This window comes from Anguilla anguilla, chromosome 2 (assembly GCF_013347855.1).
Source record: "Anguilla anguilla isolate fAngAng1 chromosome 2, fAngAng1.pri, whole genome shotgun sequence".
NCBI lineage: Eukaryota > Metazoa > Chordata > Actinopteri > Anguilliformes > Anguillidae > Anguilla > Anguilla anguilla.
The window spans coordinates 34,233,815-34,247,485 of record NC_049202.1 but is presented as its reverse complement, the minus strand read 5'-3'; positions in this window follow the sequence as shown (position 1 = coordinate 34,247,485).

Here is a 13,671-nt window from a genome sequence, read left to right as displayed (position 1 = left end):
CCTTCCCTCCTCCTGTCCCTACTGACAGACACTTAAAATAGGCTGAGCTAATCAGTTGCACCTGGGTTCCAATCAGGACACCTGGATTTCAATTAAATTAACAAGTGAAATCAATCAATAAATGAAAACAATGAAAGTAAAGGGCCACTCGTTCACAGGCTTGCAGTCTTTGAACAGTGTGACAAAGAGCACATCTCTGCAAAGGGAGGCTTAGAGAAAGAAGAGAGCTGACTCTGGCACTGCGCAGCCTGTGGTGAGTCCAGTGGAGTGGAAGGCTGGAGGGATGTCAGGAAAGCATTACTCAGACACTAATTCTGAACGACCATCATCAGTGCAGGGAAAGGAGAAAGGAGGCTCCCTTTCTGCTCCGCTGTTTGCTCTTCAGCTCACCAGCCATGTCCCAAAGCTGGCAGTGGACATAATTTAATTGAAATTATTGATTTTATTCAGTTTTAATTATAGACATTTACAGTATCAATTTGAGCTGCTTACATGCAATTTGCCCATTTGTAACCAGTAATTTGTCTGGAACGTGTGGAATTACTGAAGCATGGCTGCGATGGAGAGGAAACTAAAACAAAAGACTGTCTGCACTGGAAGAGCCCATCTTACTCTCTCACTTTGCTCTTTGAGTTACATAGGAGTGTTTCTGTTACAGTAATCGCTCTGTTACATATCTATTAGTAATGGGCCATGTTCAAACAGGTCAACTTCAAATAATTAGACTTTGACAGTACAACTACGGAACACCAGTGGCAGTTTAATGTGGCAGTTCTCCTTTATGCTATTCAGTCAGGATTGAAAAGTGAGAATGAGTGAATTATACATTTATCCTTGTAGAAATGTCTATTTTCTGAAAAAGAGGTGTACCTGTGTGAGAATTTAGGTGGTGGACCTCCAATAGAAATGCAACTTATCAGATAAAAAAATATCTGAATAAATGCATTCTGGCAAGTATGATGTGAATGTTCATAGCTGTGTGTGAAAGGAAATTCTAACACTTCAGTGGAATCAGTAGTGTCATCCGTGCTGAGGGAAAGCGCACAAAGTACAGAAAACTGAGGTGATAGTAATTTTGTCAATAATAATAATAATTTAGCAAATAAAATTATCACTTGTTTAAAAAGCTGTTTATCTGAACTATATTTGTGTAAAATAAAATTATTTCACAGTGTATAGCACACAATGTAGCACAATAACTTATTTATATAGCCTTTTTTTGTTCATCTTAATCAAGTGTGCCAATTATTTCAGAGGCCTCTGTAAGTGATTATCGCATATACAGTAAATGTAATTATAAACTTGAGGCCGCTAAAACAAGGAACCGCGATCGGTTGGGTTATTTTGTTGGGGTTTTATGAAATGACATTTTACAACAATCTCAGTCTGAGATCCCAAGGACCAAGTTCGTCCAAACCTGAGGCAATTTCAATTTGTTATTTTTATCACGTCAGTTGTCCTTCACACGACAAAGGAAACCCTTCACCATCATCCCTCTCCACTAAGAATCTGCACACACGGAATAGGAAGTACTTTAAGAATGATTGATATTAGAGGCATTTTGGAAGCACAAGCCAGATTCATGTAAGCATATACATTCCTACAAGTAGAAACACGAATCCAGATGCTCCAAAGTTCACTGGCTTAGGGGCTCGCTGAAAAAAATTCTCAGTGCTGCTCACCTCTTATCTTTCGATCTGACGCCCTGTGGGTGTCTGCAGGCACACATCAATAGTCCGTCAGTTTGTGTTGCAGGTCTGTAACTCTACAAAATATTTCTTATCGTCTCAAATTTCCTGCGGAATATTGAGCAAATCTTTCCTTTAAGACGTACAATTATACAGGATTTTATCACTTCGATACTCAAAAACATTCAGAAAATATTGTCATTGTAATTCCCCCTCCGATTTTACAGCATACACTTGCCAAGCTTGAACCTTGGTCCCTTTGGTGTGCTTGCTTTCATACTCTTTTTGCTGCCGTAGTCCTTCTCCTCACTAAAGATCCACAAATTAGTTTTGACGAACATATGGGCCTCCCAACTTCAAACACTTGGCTTCCATTCCTAAAGCAAGTTTTAAAGATGGTACAGGACAGTAATTGACTAATTCTCAGATAGTATTGTCCAAGTCCCAGAAATTACGCCATTCCTTTAATGCCTCTGAAGCTCTTCACAAGGAAGCACCCCTAGCATAGAGGTCACAGTACCTCCATACTGCACACAGTGCACAGAGGTCACAGTACCTCCATACTGCACACAGTGTACAGAGGTCATAATACCTCCATACTGCACACAGTGCACAGAGGTCACAGTACTTCCATACTGCACACAGTGCACAGAGGTCACAGTACCTCCATACTGCACACAGTGCACAGAGGTCACAGTACCTCCATACTGCACACAGTGCACAGAGGTCAGAATACCTCCATACTGCACACAGTGCACAGAGGTCATAATACCTCCATACTGCACACAGTGCACAGAGGTCATAATACCTCCATACTGCACACAGTGCACAGAGGTCACAGTACCTCCATACTGCACACAGTGCACAGAGGTCACAGTACCTCCATACTGCACACAGTGCACAGAGGTCACAGTACCTCCATACTGCACACAGTGCACAGAGGTCATAATACCTCCATACTGCACACAGTGCACAGAGGTCATAATACCTCCATACTACACACAGTGCACAGAGGTCACAGTACCTCCATACTGCACACAGGGCACAGAGGTCACAGTACCTCCATACTGCACACAGTGCACAGAGGTCATAATACCTCCATACTGCACGCAGTGCACAGAGGTCATAATACCTCCATACTACACACAGTTAACAGAGGTCATAGTACTTCCATACTACTCACAGTGCAGAGAAGTTACAATACCACCATATTGCACACAGTGACAGACAGGAGAGTTCACAGGTCCCTCTGATCTGAGCTGCTGGGCTTTCATGTTCAGCTTAACAACACTGAAGAAGAAACCATAAGTCTCCTCAATACAAGAGCAGCACTGAGGAAAGCCATAGAATAGCAATGGTCCTTGTGAATGCAGATATATTTACAGCACTGCATCTAGTTACTCATATTTGGTATTAGTATTTTAGAAAGGTTATATTTTTGGGGGGTGTCAATGCACTTTTGGTTACAGGTTTGCTTGTAATTTCAAATTTTCGCAAAATGACTAAGATGAAAGCTGCCATTGAATTCCATCTCTGGTTCCAAATCCAGATTTGGAACTTACCTACACAATAATAATTATATTTAATATTTATGGTACTACTACATTTGGTCCTCCCATTGACACTGAAGTTCTACTTATTGTCCATCTGTAGGCCACAGACTAAACCAATGATCAACTCAAATGTATTCCTCAGCTACATGGTACTGCAAAGTTTTTCTGCAGTCATAACTACATTATCTACTGTACAGATTTTTGAAGGAAAAATAAGTTTCTGTGAAGAGGAGCTTTCACAGAATGGCTAAACTCTACACTGCTGTCCAGTGACTCCACCCTAACCACCAGTCTGAACTCTCTGAGACACTGACCACAGAACTATAGATTACAAAGGTTTCTGTCAAACAAAAACACAGTAAATTACCAGTTCTGTTTAAAGCTCTTCAGGCATCCATCCACTGTAAAGCTCAACAGTCTTCACACCAAATCCCTTATAAAACTTCACTTAATGGATGACACAAACTATCAAACTGATCTTAGCTCATTTTAAATGTTGAAAGAAAAGCAGTTAGAAACCTTTTGAGTCGTTAAGCAGCACATTTCCTAGTTTTGTTCCATTGTCCACGTGTGCCATTTGTCTGTTTTGTTTGATCATACGGTTGAACGGTGTAAAACACTGCAATTATGACCAGACATATAACCTCTAACCATATAACCTTGCCCTCTTTTGCTCTGCCCTGCCCATACTGACTGTCAACCAGCACTGAGAGCAACCCTCTAATGACATACAGCACTCACTAAGCTACTGTAGACTTAGTATCATCTCCCCAAATACAAATGTGCTAAGCTACTGTAGACTGTGCATTTAGTATCATCTCGCCAAATATAAATATGCTAAGCTACAGTAGACTGTGCATTTAGTATCATCTCCCAAAATATATATGTGCTAAGCTACAGTAGACTGTGCATTCAGTATCATCTCCCAAAATACAAATATGCTAAGCAACAGTAGACTGTGCATTTAGTATCATCTCCCAAAATACAAATATGCTAAGCTACAGTAGACTGTGCATTTAGTATCATCTCCCAAAATACAAATGTACTAAGCTACAGTACTGTTCATTTAGTATTATCTCCCAAAATACATATGTGCTAAGCTACAGTAGACTGTGCATTTAGTATCATCTCGGCAAATATAAATGTGCTAAGCTACAGTAGACTGTGCATTTAGTATCATCTCCCAAAATATATATGTGCTAAGCTACAGTAGACTGTGCATTCAGTATCATCTCCCAAAATACAAATATGCTAAGCTGCAGTAGCCTGTGCATTTAGTATCATCTCCCAAAATACATATGTGCTAAGCTACAGTAGACTGTGCATTCAGTATCATCTTCCAAAATACAAATATGCTAAGCTACAGTAGACTGTGCATTCAGTATCATCTCCCAAAATACAAATGTACTAAGCTACAGTACTGTGCATTTAGTATCATCTCCCAAAATACAAATGTACTAAGCTACAGTACTGTGCATTTAGTATCATCTCCCCAAATACAAATGTGCTCAGCTACTATAGACTAGACTGCGCAATTAGTATCAACGTCGCAAATACAAATGTTCTCCAGAGTAGTTTCAGTTTGGGGCAATTCATCAAAAGATTTTCACGGATCACAGTTCATGTCTTTGACACTGAAGGGCCTTGAATGGTGACTGGCAACTGACATGGTCTCCACTGATGTAATAGCCTCATAACTACATGGGGCCCGAAGGGAAAACTTGCTGGGACCACAAGGGCACAGGCCACCCTCATTGCTGGTCAAGGATGCCACCAGTGCAACTGCCTTGCCTCACTCTCCAGTTATCTGTGCTGTGGAAATTGGAACAGCACATGGGCCAACAACCATGGGAAATTATTTTACAAAATAAAGAGCAAGAGGGGCCCTAAAGACAAAGGCAGGCGATAAAAATCAAAAGGGGAAAATTCTTCACAAATCCAAAAAAAAGAAAAAGAAAAGATACACACCACACAGGCACTGATTTTTCAATGAATGACAGAGAAAATACATCACAAAATACATCCCAAAAATGACAGACACTGCTAGCAGCAACTCAGAGAAAAGGACAATGCATGCCCCCCCCCCCCCCCCACACACACACACACATACATTCATGCACCATAATAACAAAACAGCTGAGTTGGCCAAGTTAATACCCAACCCCAATTGCCAATAGTACCACAAACTGAACATGTACCACTGATTTAAAGGAAGAATGTGTTTTTCCTACCATTCAAAAGGGCTTAACTAGCTGCCCAATGTACTGCTGGTAACCACATTAATAATGTTTGGGTCAAAGAGGGGAAAAAAGTAGCCATCCAGCTAACAAATTAAATTTACAAGAACCACCTGAGTGCACTTGAAAACACCAGCACAATACGCTTATTATATACGCTCTGGTTTAATCACAGATTAAACCAGAGACAAAAAGTCCTTTTCTCTAGTGAAAAGTCAGTGAGAAGTTGGTGAAATGCTATCTAGCCATCCAGGTGAAAACCTGGCTGAATTTTGTTGAAAAGAGAAAGTTTTCTAGCTGACTTGGATGTAGCCAGGCTATGTCTGGGTAACACCTGAGCTATATTGGGGTTAACTTAGTCTGTTTATGTCAAAGATCTCTCACCCTAGATATCCAGCCCACTAGACATCTAGATTCCAGCTTTTGCTCCCTGGAAACCCAGTGCCCCGACTGAGTCCACCAATAGGCATCTCTCTATGTCCTCTATGCTATTAGGAGAGATTAATTAGAGGGATTTGTAGTGAAAAGGGCAGCACTTAATTGTGTGCGTTGCACTTTGATGAGAAAGATAAACTTGAGAACACGGAGTATGGGCACAAATATCAAACACAATTCATTCCAGGTCCTGGAGAGCTGCAGGGTCTGCTGATTTTTGTTTTCACCTTCATATCAGCAACCAATTCAGATGCATGAAACCAGGTGAGGTGATTTAACTTTAATTGACTGCTTTATTTGATTAATTAAGTGATAAGTAACAACAAAAACCAACAGACCCTGTGGCTCTCCAGGACAAGCATTGAAGATCATGGATCAAAAACAAAATCCAGGCTCATCGAAATTTGAATGGAACTACTGGAGGAAAACCCAATCAAGGGACACAGCAACTTCAAGGGGGAAGCTGGATTTTTTTGAGGTAAAGAATGACTATGACTGCCTCCTGCCCTATGATAAGTGCATATGACGTTAGCAAGCATTGTACTTTCTGTCATTAAGCTAATTTGGTCAAATATTTCTTAACCATCAATTTTCTGTGACTTTTTACATCTCTTAGAGTGGGTTTTGAAAAATGGATTTTGGATTTAGGCTGCAATTGCTTGTTTGGGGTGGGACCATTACAGCTATACACAGTGTAGCCAATCGTGGCTAACTTTTGGCTTTTTGCTTTGGTAGCTAATGTTGTTACTGGGCAAGAATAGCCCTGACAACACAGACAACTACTCTATGTAAAGGTATTTCGTTCACAATGTGTGATATTTTCTGCCAATTTTTCCTTTTAATTACATATAACATTAGAAGAACTAGATATAGAGCTTTAAGAGCTGTTTTTGGTGGCACCTTTTACACCAATACTGCAGTAATCTGATTGTAAAGAAAAAATTTGTTTGCATAATATTTAGAAGTTACCTCAAGTATGCAAAAGTAGATGATCCCATTCAGGACTAAATAAAATTTTTTAGTACAGGAAAAACAAATAATTAAGGAATTACAAGTTAGGTACCACACCTTTCAATAAAAGTGGTAGTTTATGAAAATTAAAAAAGGACATTATGTAAAATAAATCCATGCACACTTGTTAACACACTATATACAATAACACACAGTCTCAGTCAACATGGGAGTGAAACGGAAACCAGAGAAAAAGGAACATGAACATAAACAAGAAAAAAGGACTGTCCTCCCATCAACAGTGTCAGCCAATTAAAGGGTAATATGTGTAACTGCGTATGTGTAACCCTCATGAATATAAAGGAAAACACAACATCAAAAAACTTGCAAAAATTACTTTATATTCATATGTGAATGTCAATTCAGTACAATGTGAACCACAACCACTGTTCAGTTTGAGGTATTAGTCAGGAAAATGAATGTGTGGCAAACTTTCAAATGAGAATGAACATTTACTGTTAATGTTTTTTTCAAAATATGCATGTTCACAAACAATCAATGGACAATTATGAGGAGAGGCCCAAAGATGAGGAGCATCTGGATGGACTACCAGACCACATGGAAGCACAAGGAGATTGAAGGCATCTCTGTTGACCTCTGATAGCCACCTTCGATTATCCGAGCTGTCAGTGTCTTAGCTGTTGATTCAGACTGCACAGGGGTAGCTGCATAGCACTTGCATGCACATCCAGAGAGTGTATTTGGATTGGCCACGGGTTCCCTCCCCGATCATCGCTGGAATTTCAGGCGACACTTCCAGACTCTGCATATGCACGAGCTCAGTCAAGCTACCCTGGCCAAAATGGACTCGCAGCAGTGAGCACTGTAGCACAGGCAGTTTTTGGGCTCTTATCCATCAATACCGCTGGTGAACACTGACAGGATAGCAGTGTGTCGCCTAAACCCTGACTCAGCTAAAGTCATCTCAGAAAGGCCATAAATGGTTTTAGCAATCACTGGTTCAGGGAGAAGGGTAGTTAAAGAGGCTGCACCAGCAAGACCATTGCTGTCTCGTAGTGTTTATCAGCTTAATGGTAAATACTACAAATAATTCTGGTACAGCAGCCATTTTAGTTTAGCTCTCTCTTGCAGCATTTACAGTTTGATGAAGCAACAGTAAGGTAAACGTGCTAACTGCCATCTTTAATTTGATATGCATATACAGTGTTGCCCAAAAGCATTTGGACAGTGACACATTTTTGTTACTTTAGCTCTGTACTCCAGCACACAAAGCAGTGAACACGATGATGAAGGGCTGGGAGGCGGGAAATGGGAGCCGAGAAGCAGGAGCTGGAAGCAGAGAGCTGTGAGCCGAAAGCTGAGAGCAGGAAGCTGTGGCCGTCATGCAGTCATACATCATCTTGCTTGGAGTAGTTCTTCTGAGGGAGGAAGCCTTACACAAAAGATGCCACTCTCTAAATGACTGATCTGATGTGAGCATACAGTAAATATCCTGTTTGCATTTTTTTATATATATCCCACTTAAGCCTGACTGGACTAGAACATTCTATTTCTCACTCTTTACCACTATAAGCTGTGTACAGTACGGACTGTCCACAATGGCGAGCATATATGTGCTTTTGGCTTGCGCACCATCAACTGACCTCTAGGTTTAGGATGGACTTCCTGACAAGTAAGATAACTCTTAGACAGGTAGACAATATGACAGTGGAAGTTTCTGGGAGGTCATTTCTGTAAATAAAGGTTATTTTAAACTTTTTACCTGGGTTCTGGGCCTATGCCATACCTGAGGTTTACTTATACAAGCAAGGGCAGCTGGCACATTTTTTTGTCCTTGGTGTGGTTCAATGTGCCGTTTGATGTAGTACAGCAACCAAATGGTTGCGTAAACACCTTCCAGCTGCACAGGAACAGACATATGCCATCAGCTCAGTTGGGTGAGTGGTATGTAGTGTAAGAAAAATCTTAAGAAAAATGTATACCTCAATATTATATATACAGAAGGGTGACAAAAGGAAAAACCTGAATAAATGAGTGGTGAAACATAACAAATGCAGATGCTCCCATACAAGTGTACCGCATGATACAATTAAGCAATTAACATCCTATCACACTTCGTGTCATGTATAAAAATGCTGAGCAGGTCCAGTTGACCTCTATTTTGGATCAAGACTGCAAGAGATCTAAGTGACTTTGAAAGAGGGTTCAGGGCATAGATGGCAGGAGCTTCAGTCACAAAGACTGTTCAACAGGCTAGTGTCCATCCACTTTCTATCCTAGGTAGGGTCAAGGGGGGTGCTGGAGCCTATCCCAGCGTGCATTGGGCGAGAGGCAGGAATACACCCTGGCCAGGCCGCCAATCTATCGCAGGGCACACACACCATTCACTCACCATTCACTCACACACACTCATACCTATGGGCAATTTAGAGTCTCCAGTTAGCCTACTTGCATACCTTTGGACTGTGGGATGAAACCATAGTACCCAGAGAAAGCCCATACGGACACAGGAAGATCTCCACACAGAAAGAGCCAGGTCGGATTCGAGCTCTTCTTCAGGTTACTGAGAGTGTCAATGCAGGATGTGGCCAGGCTGTGTCAGCAGGAACAGTCCGTCGACAACTACATAGAGAGGGATATTATAGTAGGGTTGCAGGGCACAAACCCCTCATTACAAAGATGAATGCACATAGGGACACTGAGATCATTGAATATTTATAAAGTGAAAAAGATTTTAGAGTCAAAAGCATCATACATTGCTTTTAAAATATCCAACTTTCTACACTAGAGGCTTTGTACAAAACATGTTATTTAGGGCAAGATTTCTATCATAGCTTCAGTTACTAGGCATGAATAACAAGGACAAAGTATTAAATCGAAATGGCTTTTATTCTGTATTATCATTTTCTTATTTTATGTAATAAACATGCAAGGCCTGCATATTGTTTGTCACAATTGTTTGTAGTTTCAACATTCAATTTTGATGATGCCATGCACAAATTAGTTCCAGCTTCCTTACCAATGGATATTAAAATTCCATGTACACATATTTTGCTTATGTTAATCCATCGATCATATCATTGAATGTGCCTCTGCATAGAAACTACAAAGGTACTTCAGTCCAGCTTCTCTCCACATCATTGGATACAGCCTCGCTGCTTCTGAAAAATCCACCAGTCTAGAAACCGGATTGTGAAACGCCTGCTTTGGACACTACATGCCACATTTCCGTCTTATGATCTGTTGATTTGCAGTGGCCTCATTTTTTAGTCTCTTCTAGTGAACATATTTTCAACGTTGCCTCAGAAATTTTAATTAAATGCCAATGCATATAGCAAATGATACTGAAAACAGGATAGTTAAAGGTTAAATAATAACAAGGTCATTTAGAAATAAACTCTGAAATGCACATTTAACATCCTAACTCCTATTGTGTTTCTTATAACTGTTACACCAAACTGTGGTTTGATAGAGCATTTAATGTTCATTTATTTGTTTATTTATTTGCAGTTCTAATTGGACAGCAGTAGTATGCTTGTTGGAACTGTTGGCCAAACGCAGTGGACACCAAGCCTACAGAGGCCGTAAACAGGCTTAACACACATTTTCTTAACAGCTATATGGAGCAAGAGCCAGACCAATGTTTCCCAGCTGCTTTTGGCCATTGCTTTGTATGGTATAATATTCTCCAGATGACATATCTGGTCAGAGGAAGGAATCTTGTTGGCATTTTAGTATTTTTTGATTTATTTTTTTCATTCGGAACATAATTATCTAGTGAGTAATTTGCACCGTGTTGCTTTTTCCCCAACAGAATCACGATGCTTCTCTGATACAGTAGCCTATATTGTTCATTTTAAAGGCTGTACTATTAACAAAAGGGTTGAACTTTCTGGAAATATAGCCACCTGATCATTTGGCTAAATTACAATTTAGAGTACAATCTAAATAAAAACATTGATTTGCAAAAACAAAATTGCAATGTTATTGGTCAGTTACAGCAGTAGTGATAAGTAGCTAATAAGTTAGACTACTGTTTATAGCAAGCTACTGTAACTGCACAACCTTTGTCTTCATACTGAAGTTAGAAAATAGTCTAACAAACTAGCTTTGCAGTTCCTGATCCACAATTTACTCCAGCCCAAAAATAAAAAGACTTTTATATAATCTTCTATTTTTCTTGGCTAGTGAGCCAAACAGTAATTTTTGAAATATAAAATGCAGTGGGAGTCCATTATGAAAGGTCCATAACTTGAGATTTTTAAGTAATTTCATTCAAATACTGTGAACTGACTGATTTTCAGTTCACTGAAAACTGAACTGAAATTGAACTGACCCTGACCCTGGTCATAATAGTATACTGCTCTAAAGTTTGTTCTGCAAAACTTGTATTATTCTTGATAAGATTTTATTTTATTGTGACATTGTTTTTAAACTTACAGTTATGATGATGCAATGACATCATTTTTTTGCCACTTTAGAAGTGGTCAATGTGACAGTAGTCGGTTTGCATGATCATTAATGTTCACAGTAGAGTTCTCTGTTGTAGCACAATGTCATTATCTTAACACTCAACACAGCTGTAATGACTGAATAATTGTATGTCTCTGTATTTTAATGTGCCCAATGGAACTCATGACACTGCCATAAAGTGTTATGACACTTGGAACAAAAATCAGAAGTACATAATAATGAATTTTACATTAGCTGACACGTCATCTAACATGTCATCATTGAGTTTTTGTCATGCTTCTCATTACATTACATTACATTACATTATAGGCATTTAGCTGACGCTCTTATCCAGAGCGACTTACAACAGTGTAGTCCTCTCATGACACCTCTCGTAAGAGTACATCAAGGCAACATCACGGTCATGCAGATTCCTTCTGTACAACATCAGAAGGATTCGACCATACCTGACTACGCACTCCACCCAGCTGCTCGTCCAGGCTACGGTGACCTCCCGCCTTGATTACTGCAACTCTCTCTTTGCAAGCCTGCTAGCTTGTGCCTTACAGCCAATATAGATGATTCAAAATGCTGCTGCCCGACTCATCTACAACCTTCCCAAATTCTCCCACGTCACTCCTCTGCTGCGATCACTCCACTGGCTACCGGTCACTGCCAGGATCCAGTTCAAAGCCCTGACCCTCGCCTACACTGCAGCCAACAGGACAGCCCCTATCTACTTGCAGGACATGATATGATCCTATACGCCTGCTCGACCACTCTGCTCTGCAGCAGCAGGGCGCCTTGTACCCCCTCCCAACCGAGCAAAGGGATCACAGAGCTTCTCCAACCTAGCTCCCCAGTGGTGGAACGAACTCCCCGTCCCTCTCCGAACCTCCCCCTCACTACCCATCTTCTGCCGTGGCCTGAAGACTCATCTCTTCAAACTATACCTGAACTAACTACCACCACTCTGTATATTTCATTCTAAATCCACTCCCCCCCTTTCATGACACTTGTTACATGTTCCCCCATATCCCAGCACTTTTTGGTAATTTGTATTTGTCCTAATACTGTAGCTTGTTCTTCTGCCTAGTTGGCTTTGCAGAGGTTCGGTCAGAATAGCGTTCACTGTGTGAACTAAACTGTGTTCTTGCCTAGAAATAGCTGTACAAAATAAGTATTGTATCTTTTTGAACCTGTAGTTGTCCATGACCATGAAATGCACTTTTTGTATGTCGCTTTGGATAAAAGCTTCTGCCAAATAAATGTTATGTAATGTAAAGAGAATATGCAGTGCAGTCCGTAAGTATTTGGACAGTGACACTGTTCTCCAGCACATTGAATTAGCAATAAAACAATGAACATGAGGTTAAAGTGCAGACTGTCAACTTTAATTTGAGGCTATTTACGATGTGCTCTGTGCATGAATATCAGCCCTTTTTATACATAGTCCTTCCACTTTTAGGGGAGAAAAAGTAAGGGGACAAATTAACACAATCTGAAATTAAATCATCATATTTAGTACATCTTATTAATTGATATTACATATTTAGTAATTGATTTTTAGTAAATCCTTTTCATTTGATGATTGGCTGAAGTCTGCGATCCATAGATATCACCAGACACTGGTTATCTTCTGTGGTGATGCTTTGCTTGGCCTGTACTGCAGCCATCTTCGGGTCCTTTTGGTATTGGGGGCTTATTGCCTTCAGTCTTGTGTTCAGCAAGTGAAACGTATGTTTATTTGTATTCAGGTTGGACAAATGACTTTGCCAGTCAAGAACATTTCACTTTTTGGCCCTGAAAAAACTCCTTGGTAGTTTTAGCAGTATGTCTGGAGTCATTGTACTGCAGCAAGGTGAAACGCTCTCCAATGAGTTTGGAGGCATTTTATTAGATCTGAGCAAATAAGGTGCTTCTGTACAATTCAGAATTCATCCTGCGGCTGCTATCTGCAGTCCCATCATCAATGAAGAAAAGTGAGCAAGTTCCAGCGGCAGCCATACATGTCCAAGTCCATCATGTTTCCTAAACGAGGGGGGTGGATAATGAGCAGTTCCTTTCTTTCTCTACACTTTCCTCTTTCCATCACTTTGGCACAGGTTGATACTCATCTGTTAATAAGAGTTTGTTCCAGAACTGAACACTTTTTAAAATGCCATTTTTACATAACTCTAACCTGGCCAATCTGTCCTTGAGTCTTACCAGTGGTTTGCATCTTGCAGTTAACCCTCTGTTGTTATTCTAGTGTATTCTTCTCTTCATGGTAGGATTTGACACATCTATGCCTGCATAAGTGTTCTTGATTTGTTCTTCAGTAGAAAAGGGAGT